This window comes from Salvelinus sp. IW2-2015, unplaced genomic scaffold, assembly GCF_002910315.2.
Source record: "Salvelinus sp. IW2-2015 unplaced genomic scaffold, ASM291031v2 Un_scaffold563, whole genome shotgun sequence".
In the NCBI taxonomy this organism is placed as follows: Eukaryota; Metazoa; Chordata; class Actinopteri; order Salmoniformes; family Salmonidae; genus Salvelinus; species Salvelinus sp. IW2-2015.
In genome coordinates, this window is record NW_019942575.1 from 731,289 (window position 1) to 744,353 (window position 13,065).

At 41.6% G+C, this 13,065-nt stretch overlaps 1 pseudogene; it reads right to left on the bottom strand.

Annotated features, from left to right (window-relative positions):
• Positions 1 to 6,938: 6,938 nt before the first annotated feature.
• LOC139023954 (general transcription factor II-I repeat domain-containing protein 2A-like) lies at positions 6,939 to 11,540 on the bottom strand (annotated as a pseudogene).
• Positions 11,541 to 13,065: the final 1,525 nt, after the last annotated feature.

Below are 13,065 nucleotides of genomic sequence, written 5' to 3' on the forward strand. Positions count from 1 at the left end.
ATGATATAATGTTCAAAATGATCAAATCAAATCAAATGTATTTAATTAGCCTTCTTACATCAGCTTAGTATCTCAAAGTGCTGTACAGAAACCCAGCCTAAAACCCCAAACAGCAAGGTGTAGAAGGTGTAGAAGCACGGTGGCTAGAAAAAACTCCCTAGAAGGCCAAACCTAGGAGAAACCTAGAGAGGAACCAGGCTATGAGGGGTGGCCAGTCCTCTTCTGGCTAGGCCGGGTGAGATTATAAAGAAACATGCCAAGATGTTCAAATGTTCATAAATGACCAGCATGGTCAAATAATAATAATCACAGTAGTTGTCGAGGGGCAGCAAGTCAACACCTCAGGAGTAAATCAGTTGTCTTTTCATAGCCACATTGAGAGTATCTCTACGCTCCTGCTGTCTCTAGAGAGTTGAAAACAGCAGGTCTGGGACAGGTAGCACGTCCGGTGAACAGGTCAGGGTTCCATAGCCGCAGGCAGAACAGTTGAAACTCGAGCAGCAGCACGGCCAGGTGGATCAAGTATCTTTACCTTCTGATGTTACATTGAGTAATTACTTTTCACCAGAAAACAGGGTTATCATTTGAACAACGTACCGACGTCACGATAAATCCATTTAAAGCTTAAATAAGTCCCATTTTTGTGCAGCAGGTTTTACTCACAATCAAGTGGAACAATCAACAACAGACACATTCAGTTAATGTCTCTAGCCTCACATAGTACATTCCCAGAGGGGAGAGGAACACACACAAACAAAAGAGAGTCAGAGCTTATCAAAAAACCTATTTACACACATACACACACACACACACCACACAACAACACACACACACACACACGCACACGCACACACACACACACACCACACACACACACTATAAATGAGTCACCAGGGAAGACAAGAACGGGACCTTTCTGGACTTAAAGGATGAGGATAACGTTGTGAGACCGGTAGTTAAGTGTAGTTCTGTGTTGCGTGAACAATCTCAAGCTTTTTCTGTTCGTTATTCACCACTTTCCATCTTCCTTTCAGACCACCATTTTGAGTGGCAAATCGGAAGTATCTCTAAGGTCCTTGGGAAGTGTAAACGGAAAACATCCACTCTTAATTATAATGTATCACATACAAAATGAAACATTCCATGCAATACACATATCATATGTCTACAGTCAGTCAGATATGCCACCAGTATAAATCGATCAGTTGCCAGCCCCAGCCATTAAAACCTTGCTCATTGACATGCCTCGGGCTTCTAAAGAGAGGTTACATTAATCATGGCTGCCATTTGTAGAATTGCCTGAGGTTGGCGTGGCCTGATCAAACAGAAGCATAATCCATTCAACACAGATAGATAGAGACAGACAGACAATTTTATTTACATTTTAGTCATTTAGCAGACGCTCTTATCCAGAGCGACTTACAGTAGAGTGCATACTTTTTATAACATTTTTTTTTCTTACATTTTTTTTTTTTTTTTTTACATACTGAGACAAGGATATCCCTACCGGCCAAACCTCCCTCTACCGGCCAAACCCTCCCTAACCCGGACGACGCTATATGCCAATTGTGGCGTCGCCCCACGGATCTCCCGGTTGCGGCGGCTGCGACAGAGCCTGGCGCGAACCCAGAGACTCTGGTGGCGCAGCTAGCACTGCGATGCAGTGCCCTAGACCACCTGCGCCACCCGGGAGACAGATAAAAGAACATGCCAAGAAGTTCAAATGTTCATAAATGACAGATAGAAAGATAGATAGATAGATAGATAGATAGATAGATAGATAATAACTCCAGTACCTCTGGTCAGCAGTACAGAGAGATATCACGAACAGCACCTAACTATGATACAGTCTACAGACAGTATAATAACCTTTAGACAGAGATTAGCTCATTTTAGTGCTGTCTGTTGCCAAGAATAGGCTGTGGCCACACAGTGACACATGAAAATTGATACACATCATCATTGTACATTTTTGTCCTACAAAAGTTAAACTCAAGTTAATTATTTTCGGACGAGTTAGATACGCACAAAGGCCAACAAATTGTGGATTTTTAACAGACAATTATCTCGGTCTAATCATCCATCCACGGATCACTCCCAGTGAAAAACCGCTGTCATCCTTAATATTCAGAGACAAAATCTATTTTTGTCTGCAGCCTTACCTATAAAAATAATGTATATATAATATATCCAAAGCGACTTAGTCATGCTTGCGTAAATGTTCTGTGTGTGTGGCCCAGCGGGATTCAACCCATGACGGTGCAAGCGCCATGCTCTACCGATTGAGCCACACAGGACACTATTTCCATTGGGTTGTTGTTGTGTTACCTCTCCTTTTCTTTTGCCTTACATGAACCCACTTTTAAATCCATCTTAGGTTCCCCTCAAAGCGCAATTTATCCCTGAATGACTGGCTTACCACACACATGCGCAACCACAGTATGCATGACGCAGAAGAACACACGCCACGCACACCACACACACACAACACACACCACACACACACACCACACACACACACACACACACACACACACACACACACACACAACACACAACACACACACACACACACACACACACACACACACACACACACACAACCACCACACACATACGACATCACACACACACAGAATTTCCTCCTCTTTAAGATGTCAGTAAGACTATCATGTTCTCCACAAGCAGATTACTCAATCATGAACAGTGCAGTTGGCCCTGCAATCATACAAGCACTTCTCATTGGCCTTCCACAGGCACGGAGTTGCGCTCTGTCAAACTGCGATTAGGACCTACAGATTGTTCCGGTTTCTTCACTGGGATGAAATGGCCATTCCAGCTGGCTGTCGTGACCGGCGAACATTCCACTCGATTCAAAGCGGCGCATTGGTGAAATAAACTGAGCAACTGAGCCTTAGACACCGAATATGGTCGCTGCCTCCCCTGCCGCAAAACAATGGTCAATTACATTCAGATATAATACATTTTTCCAGACTGAGCTCGGGAGTTTTTTCTCAGCTTGCTCTTGGGAGTCTTTAAAAGCAATGAACAACAGATTACAAAAACAACTAGATCAATTTGAGAAGATTTCCTCTGTACTCAATATCTAAAATATTGCTCCGGGCAATAACCAAGCGCTTCAGAATCAATTCAAGCACTATCTTATAGTCTCATTGTTGCCAACGTCTGATTTTGCTCCGGTCTTTTGAGATTAGCCGGTCCTTGAAAACAATGAGTTTTCAAGGAGCAGCATTGCTTTGAGCAGGGTCCTGATGGGCCCCCAGGCCCCAAATTAAAGAGTGAGTCCTGCCAGGCACTCACAAAGAATCACACCCCTATCTGTGCTACCTCTCAGGCTCAGCACAGCTAGATTACTCAGAGAAAGAACATTGGGTCAGGGGGGATTTAACTTCTCTATGCTATCTTGGAGTGGAGTGGCTCCTTAACAGTACAGCACATGGGGTGAATGCAGGAGTGCACAATGTTGACCCTTGAGGGTCGTAGTCAACGTCTGCTTGTTTTTCATTCTCTTCTCTTGATAATCAGCTACTGAGTTAGACCAGGCAAAAAAAATTGTGTTTTGATCTCCATGGGCAATCCTAGAATGTTTGTCAAAAAGCAAGGAACAAAAACCAGCAGGACTGTAGAGCTTTTAAGATTGCACTGGTGCACCCTTGGTTCTACTTAACGTAGTGCGATGCGGTGCTGTCGTCACCACCTCATGAGTCAGAGGATACCTGACGTAACACATCATGTATCCTGTTGTCCCCTTTGATTCCAGTTGTGATATCAGCAGTCATCCATGCTTTTGTGTTTTTTCTCCTAAACCTCAGTGTAAATAGTCAGATTCGCTGTCCCAATTCATGTTAAATTGGATGATTTCAGAGGGCGCCGAGGAAGAGATTACTTTTGAAGATATTAATGCCTTTCGGTGATAATTACCAGTCTTGGGCTCGTGTGGCCAGTCAGGGAGGAAGAAAACAATGTTGATTTCTGAAGAAGATCAAAACTTCATGAGATAATAAGATATCAATCCTCATTCATTGATTGACCTTATCCTGACTAACTGTCCCCATGTATTTGGCTCGTGTTGTTATTGCAAATTATATCAGCGACCATTGACCTATTGCTTGCATTAGAGATAACAAATATACATTTTTAGAAATGCATTTTTTGAAATTCTCACCCCAGGTGTTCCTTCATGATCTATAGTGTTTCTTCAGACCCTGTTTTGTCACTTTAATTTTTCTCATCCATTTTTACCTCTCTGGCTGATTAACATGGCCCCTTTCAAGCAACTCAGAGTCAAAAGGCGAACTAATCCATGGTATCCTCCTGCACTCTCAGACCTCTTTATGAAAAAAATCAAGCCTGGGCCAAGGCTAGACAAACTGTCTCATTAGCTGATTGGCAGCTATTTAGGCGGTTGAGAAATAGGTGCACTGCCTCAGTTAAACAGGCCAAACAACTTTCTTAGCGTTAAGGCAGACTCTGTTAGTGTTCCCTCTAAATTCTGTAAAACTGTTCATTCACTGAAGCAGGGTCATTCTTCTACTTCCCTGCCTAAGCAAGTCATTTTAGACTCCTGCATTATTACTGAAAAAGTTCAGATTTGTGATGCTTTTAATCAGCATTTTTATCTCAGCTGGTTTCTTATTTTAATAAAATCGTGGTCATACTGGTATTGGCCAGTCAGTTGACTGTTCTTCCCACATTCCCAGTTGCCTCATGGATGATCAGTCAATCTCACGTGATTTCGGGAATGGTAGTCAGGGTTTTTCTTTCAGGCAACTCACAGAAACAGAAGTTCTTGCTGCCTTATTAGCTATTGACACCAATAAGTCATTAGTGGCTGACAATTTGGACAGGTCTTTGCTTAAGTTTGCAGCGCCTCTCATTGCTGGCTCAGTAACACACGTTTTTTAAATTTAACTTTAGTATCAGGAAATTTTCCAAAAAGTGTGGAAAGCATCTTTTGTGCTACCACTCCGTAAGGGTGGGATACTACCCACCACATATACTACCCACCACATACAATATACTACCCACCACATACAATATACTACCCACCACTGCGACCTGTATGCTCTCGTTGACTGGGCCTCGCTACATATTCGTTGCCAAACCCACTGGCTCCAGGTCATCTATAAGTCTTTGCTTGGTAAAGCTCTGCCTTATCTCAGCTCACTGGTCACCATAGGTGTAGCACGCGCTCCAGCAGGTCTATTTCACTGGTCATGCCCAAAGCCAACACCTCTTTGGCTGCCTTTCCTTCCAGTTCTCTGCTGCCAATGACTGGAACGAATTGCAAAAATCACTGATGTTGGAGACTTATATCTCCCTCAGTAACTTTAAGCATCAGCTGTCAGAGCAGCTTACCGATCGCTGCAGCTGAACACAGCCCATCTGTAAATAGCTCATCCAACCAACTACCTTCCTCATCCCCATATTTTTTTTTCTTCTGCTCTTTTGCACACCAGTATTTCTACTTGCACATCTATCACTCCAATGTTAATTGCTAAATTGTAATTACTTCGCCACTATGGCGTATTTATTGCCTTACCTCCTTACTTCATGTGCACACACTGTATACAGATTGTTCTATTGTGTTATTGACTGTACATTTGTTTACTCCATGTGTAACTCTGTGTTGTCACACTGCTTTGCTTTATCTTGGCCAGGTCGCAGTTGTAAATGAGAACTTGTTCTCAAATGGCCTACCTGGTTAAATAAAGGTGAAATAATAAAATAAAAATCTGAAATCAGATTTTCTGGCACTGCAGAGGTCACTCACTATTGGATGTGCTAAATGAAAACAAAAAGTGTGCTTTTTTAAATAGTTTCCATAACCCAGATTTAAATGAATTTGTAGTTTGAAATGTACACACATTGAGTTCCTTCCTACAAATATATTGATATCTGGTTTGATGACCAACTGTCATTTAAAAAAAACCTGTCACTGAGTTGGTGAAGAAATTGAAGTTCAATGTTGGTTTCTTTTACAGAAACAAAGCATGCCTGACTTTTGTTAATAGGAGGTAAATTGAGGATATTATCTACAGGGGCAAGAAAAAGTATGTGAACCCTATGGAAATACCTGTATTTCTGCATAAATTGGTCATAAAATGTGATCTTATCTTCATCTAGGTCACAACAATAGACAAACACAGTCTGATTAAACTAATAGCACACAAACAATTCTACGTTTTCATGTCTTTATTGAACACACCGTGTAAACATTCACAGTGCAGGGTGGGAAAGTATGTTAATCCTTGGATTTAATAACTGGTTGACCCTCCTTTGGAAGCAATAACCTAAACCAAACGTTTTCTGTAGTTGCTCTCTGGAGGTCATGCCACAGCATCTCAATCGGGTTGAGGTCAGGACTCTGACTGGGCCAATCCAGAAGGCGTATTTTATTCTGTTGAAGCCATTCTGTTGACTTACTTCTGTGTTTTGGGTTGTTATCCTGTTGCATCACCCAACTTCTGTTGAGCTTCAATTGGCGGACAGATAGCCTAACATTCTTCTGCAAACTGTCTTGATAAACTTGGGAATTATTTTTTCCGTCGATGATAGCAAGCTGTCCAGGCCGAGGCAGCCCCAAACCATGATGCTCCCTCCACCATACTTTACAGCTGGGATGAGGTTTTGATGTTGGTGTGCTGTGCCTTTTTTTCTCCACACATAGAGTTGTGTGTTCCTTCCAAACAACTCAACTGTAGTTTCATCTGTACACAGAATATTTTGCCAGTAGTGGTGTGGAACATCCAGGTGCACTTTTGCAGTAATGTTTTTTTTGGGACAGCAGTGGCTTCTTCTGTGGTGTCCTCCATGAACACCATTCTTGTTTAGTGTTTTACGTATCAGACTTTAGCATGTTAGCATGTTCCAGAGATTTCTGTAAGTCTCTAGCTGAAACTCTAGGATTCTTAACCTCATTGAGCATTCTGCGCTGTGCTCTTGCAGTCATCTTTGCAGGACGGCCACTCCTAGGGAGAGTAGCAACAGTGCTGAACTTTCTCCATTTATAGACAATTTGCCTTACTGTGGACTGATGAACATCAAGGCTTTTAGAGATACTTTTGTAACCCTTTCCAGCTTTATGCAAGTCAACAATTCTTAATCTGAGGTCTTCTGAGATCTCTTCTGTTCGAGGCATGGTTCACATCAGGAAATGCTTCTTGTGAATGGCCCACTCAAATTCTGTGAGTGTTTTTTATAGGGCAAGGCAGCTCTAACCAAAATATCTCATCTTGTCTCATTGATTGGACTCCAGGTTTGCTGACTCCTGACTGCAATTAGCTTTTGGAGAAGTTATTAGCCTAGGGGTTCACATACTTTTACCAACCTACACTGTGAATGTTGAAAAGACGTATTCAATATAGACATGAAAAATACAATAATTTGTGTTATTAGTTTAATTAAGCACACTGTTTGTCTATTGTTGTGACTTAGATGAAGATCAGATCAAATGTGATGACCAATTTATGCAGAAATCCAGGTAATTCCAAAGGGTTCACATGCTTTTTCTTGCATGCAGCAGCATCTACACTTAAACAACCAGATGCTGTTTTTCATTGTGCCCTTAGGTTTACTTGTGATGGTTATAGAACTAACCATTGTGTTTTGTACCAAAAAAGTAGGTTGGGCCTCTTTGTAAGTAAGGAGAGAGCAGCATTATCTTGTGTTTATTTACAAAGCACTCATGCAGAAATGTCCTATGACATTTCTTTCTCCAAAAGCTAATTGGAGTCAGGAGTCAGCAAACCTGGAGTCCAATCAATGAGACAAGATTAGAGATGTTGGTTAGAGCTGCCTTGCCCTATCATCATTAATTCAATTTAGACGTACAAATGACCAAACCTGCTCACAGGCTTGGATAACACTGGAGGACCCTTAGGTCTCCACAGAGTTGGGTAAAGCTGCTTTAAAAAATGTTGCTCTGTTTATGTGGAACAACTCACAGAGATCTCTGAAATGAAATGTTCTGGTCCCCCTTGGTCAGTTCAGAGAAAGTATCAGAGAGCTATATGTTGAATGTGTCTGTTTTTCTTCATATGTTTTGTAATTGTTTATATTGTATATATGTTTGATGTACTTATGCAAGGCTCATCTGTAAAAGAGACCCTAGTCTCAGTATGACTTCCCTGTCAAAATAAAGGTTTAATAAAAGAACAATAATAATATCATTCAAAGGAAATTAAAAAGCACAAGCTCTTTGTCCCATGTGGCTCAGTTGGTAGAGCATGGCGCTTGCAATGCCAGGGTTGTAGGTTTTCATATTCCCACGGGGAACCAGTACAAAAATGGGTAACACTTTACTTGACACCTAGTATGGTCATAATCATGTCATAATATGCATTACAGCTTACATAACTTGTCATAACCTGTCATAATATGGCCATAACACTGTCATAACCCATATATTGACACCTGCTGAATTCTTTACAGTCATGTTTTTTTCAGCATCTTAGATGTAATGTCAAAATGTTGATTTTCGCCTAAATAGACACACACAAAAGTAACTGCTATTCATGTGTAATTACATGATTCTGACATGCCAAAAGTTGGTATATTTGGAAAGATGACATCTGGGAGATTATGAAGAAATTATCAGAAGACAGATAGGAGTTACATAGTTCAGAAGACACAAGATCAAGCACACACAAAATAACAATTAAAAAAAGAAATGTGAAAGTAGTCTTTCATTGACAAGCTATACGTGAATTATTGATGCCCAGAGATTGAAACACATCAGATGGCTTCCACAACATGTGAACAATCAGAAAAAAAGGGATTGGTAGACCTAACAACTAGAAATGGGCAGATGTTTTAGTAAATGGTGTCAGGTGGGATCCCTAAACCTCTCCAAAGTGGCATATGTCTGTAAATGAGATAATTCCAGTGCTATTACATATTTGCAGTTCCTAAATGCTATTTGTTCAGTATAATAACAATTTCTACCATATCAACCTCACTCAAACAGTGTGGTGGTGTTAGGGGTATCCAGGGTACATTCAAGTGTCCTTTCAACCTCTCCAAAGTGTCCGAATGTGGTAATTGCACTGTTTTTGCACACTGGAAGTGCCTAAAAGTTATTGTTCACTATAAAAGCTATACTTCTACAACAGCAACCTCTCTCAAACATTGTGGTGGTGTCGGGGGACATACAGGGGATATCCAAGTGTTTTCATCATATTTTTCATGCACAAAGATATAGTCACTCGGTGGACATTCAATGTTGCCATTAAGTCATACATCATCAAATAACATTGGCAATAGATTTGGCATAGGTTTGTTCCTACCAACTTAAGGATTCATTTCATACCCCCCCATGTAGCTATAGCTCAAACACGGCCCAAATCGAAGCTCATCTTGTAAAATGTTTGCTGTTTGGTAAAAACATTGTGTAAAATCAACATTTTGACTCTCGAGGCTGGTTATCAATAACGGTAAGTCACAGGCAGACAAATAAGACATCCTCATGATCTGTGGAGTCCCGGCTTTCGGTGTGAATATATTCCGTGTTATTTCGTTAACTTCGTTAAAGAAAAACAAATGCTTCACAACGCTAAACGGAATGTAGGTAGCAGCCATCAATGAGGTCATCGGCATTGCCTCCCTTTATATATTCGCATGCCCATATATGGTAGTAAGTCACACCAAAGATTTTAAGGCACAGATCAATAACCAAGATAGTCAACTTTCCTGCAGACACCCTGCTTTTTCAGATCGGGGCTACCGTTCTCATACCAGACTGAATTGAAAAAAACAAATCAAATTGGGTCCCCAAATATGGGGACTTTACATTTAAGAGGTTTTAAATAACTTGTAGAAAATACAATTTATGACACTGTCATTATGACCATCCTGTATCACTACTTGGACTAAGAAAATACACCTTATGACTCTGTCAAGAAGCATTATGAGCATCATAATCATATAAGCCAGATAAGCCTATCACGTACATGCCCTTATATCAGTCATTGGTCAAAAAGAGGGTGTCTTGTCCTGCTCCTGAAATCTGCTCCTGTATTCATCCCAGTCATCAGCAACAGAGCATTGGGGTAGGTGCATGTCTGACATCAATGCGTGTGCAATTACAATGATAATTTTATATGGTTAATTTAATATGGTAAATTTCCCAAAACATTATATAACATAAACATACTGTTGACACTTAGGCTATGATGTAATGTAATGTTTTGCCTTTTGTGGTAGCTTTTGTGGGTTTTGACACTATTGCAGGCCTGTGCAATTATTTTCCATGGAGGGCCACATTAGAATATATATTTTGCCATCGCAGGCCAGAATCATATCATACTGTTAACCGGTATGCACAAGAAAGAGAGGGAGCTCAACATTACATTTAAACTAGTCAATCAGTGTGAGGAGTGAAGTCTCTGATGGGCATTGACTAGAGCAGTGAAGTCAGGTATAGTTTCTGACGTCGCAATGCGCAGGATTGCTGAGAGGTGAGAGTCAGTAAGAGATGATCTGTCCCTTGACTTGTTATATTTCATCACTGAAAATGTCTGTTCACATACATAGGTTGACCCAAACAGTACAAACATCTTCTGAGCATGACTCCTAATCTTTGGAATGTTTTGTTCATCGAAAGATGCATAGAACCTCGTCAGTGACATTGTTTTGAATAGTTCTCCAATCACTGCATCAGACTGAAGATCGTTGCAAGTCAGTGGGAGCGTTATCCACACTGGAAGGTGAAAGGAGAGGAAACCAACAGCATGTCATTTTCCAACACTTTGAAATCCTCAAAACGACGAGAAAACTCACAGTTCAAAGCACGCAGCAGTAATGTATACTTCTCCCGCTGGTCATCTGATAGGGAACAGACTAGTAGTGTCGGAAGGTGGTGTGAGATTGTTGGCTTCTACTTGATGGGTCACAAGGAGTCATTTTTGCTTGAAGGCTTTGACAAGGCTGTACATCTGATGTGCAAAATGGTCCTTCCCTTGTAGTTGGAATTCAGTTCATTCATGAGGGCCATGATGTCCACGGTGAAGGCAAAATCAGCCAGCCATTCTTTATCTTGCAGTTGAGGGAAATCCACATATTTTCCTTTCATTTTCAAAGACTCAACAACCTCTGACTTCATGTCCCACCCTTTTAAGCACCTTCCCCAAACTCAGCCATCTCAAGTTTGTGTGGAAGGGGAGATCTGCATGACCCGACTCTGTCTCTTCCAACAGTGAAACAAACTGCCTGTGATTTAAAGATTTTGCTTTTATGAAGTTTACCTCTTTAGTGACTGTATCCACAACATGGCTCATTTTCAGAAAACATTTACAGAGCACCTCCTGATGAATAATGCAATGCAGGAAAATAATTTTCTGATCTGGTTTCAGCTTCGCTATTTGATCTTGAATCCTTTTCAAAAGGCCAACGTTTTTTCCTGTCAAGTTTGGGCACCCATCAGTGGTCACACTGTATAACTTTTCAAAACTCAGTCCCAGCTTTGCCACACACTTATTAACCTCTTCCATTAAATTGTTCCCCGTTGATGTGCTCTTCATTGACTGCACTGAAGCAAGCTCCTCTGTAATTTCAAAGTCTGGGTTTATGCCTAGTACGAATATCAACAACTACGCCGTGCCTGATTTTTAAATATTTTTCATAACTTATTTTGTACATAATGTTGCTGCTACCGTCTCTTATGACCGAAAAGAGCTTCTGGAAATCAGAACAGCGAATACTCACCTTGAAATGGACAAAGAATTTCTCTAATGAGTCGGACAAGAGGGATTTACTCCAGACACCCGAACAGGCCCTCATACGCGTCATTCGCAGGAGAAAGAGACTGAAAAGATATCGCGGAAAGAGATCGGGGTGCCTTGTGAGGATCCGCCGATGAGTGGCTACTCTGCCCTTGCCATCCGTACAACTGGCAAACGTATAATAGCTGTAAAATAAAATGAACGAACTAGAAGCACGTATATCCTACCAACGGGACATTAAAAACTGTAATATCTTATGTTTCACTGAGTAGTCACTAACACCGTCAAACAAGCTCGGAACGAACACCCACAAGCTTACTATCATAGGCTTCGTTCAGCTTACTTTGGCCTACTCACTGAAACAGGCATGGAAGACCTGTTACCTTTTAAACAAATGTTCCTGTCGAACATGTCAGTCACCACCGCGTCCGCGTGTGGCAACCTCTTCAGTACCTGCGAACTGAGACGAGGATATCGGTCTGTGATATCGCAAAGTGTTTCACCAGTGGGAATCATCGGGTCAGTTGCTGGACTGACGCCATTAGTGTCATTGTAAGGGTTGACAGTCCCCMACTAAGCGGAAGGTGTATCATCGGAAGCAGAGTATACTCTGCGCATCGATGTTTTTCTTGCTGAGACGGCCGCAGTGCTTGCGGAAATGTCTGAAGGGCAAGAGGAGTTCATCTCAACTACCGTATTGCAAGCCAACGTGGGCGGCAGGGCCCAAGTAGGTAATGAAGGTAGGATTACCTTCATTACCTACTTGGGCCCTGCCGCCCACGTTGGCTTGCCTATCTTACAACTCAGAGAGCTTGCAAGCACAGCTTTTGAGGCATCAAAAGTTCACAACGCTAAGAGCCCTGAACACTCGGTTTTGAAGTTTGACCAGGAGCACTCACTCCAGCTAGAGGGTGCATTATCAGGTATTGGAGCGTTGAGAGATGACGCACAACAACAGTTTCTACCACAAAACCATGATTCCAATAACCTCCGCGGTCGAAATAACTGTAAAGTACGTCGCAATCAACATGACTACCGCTACAATCGACCTGTTCGCTACGTTCCTGCACCCAACCCACAAAAAGTGTCAGAGCACAAGGGTAACAAAGGGTTGAAGGACAATCAAAACGTAGACCAATGTTCTCCAGAAGTTCCACTACCGGAAGAACTAAAGCGAGAACAATTTGAGAAAAGGGTAAAAGATAAGTCACAAGGACTAGACGGGGAATTACCGGACACCAGGTCCGCAGGAATTAACACCCATAGCAAGGACGTTAAAGTTCAAATTTCTCCCGCTCTCATTCAAGACCCTATCCAGGGCCCG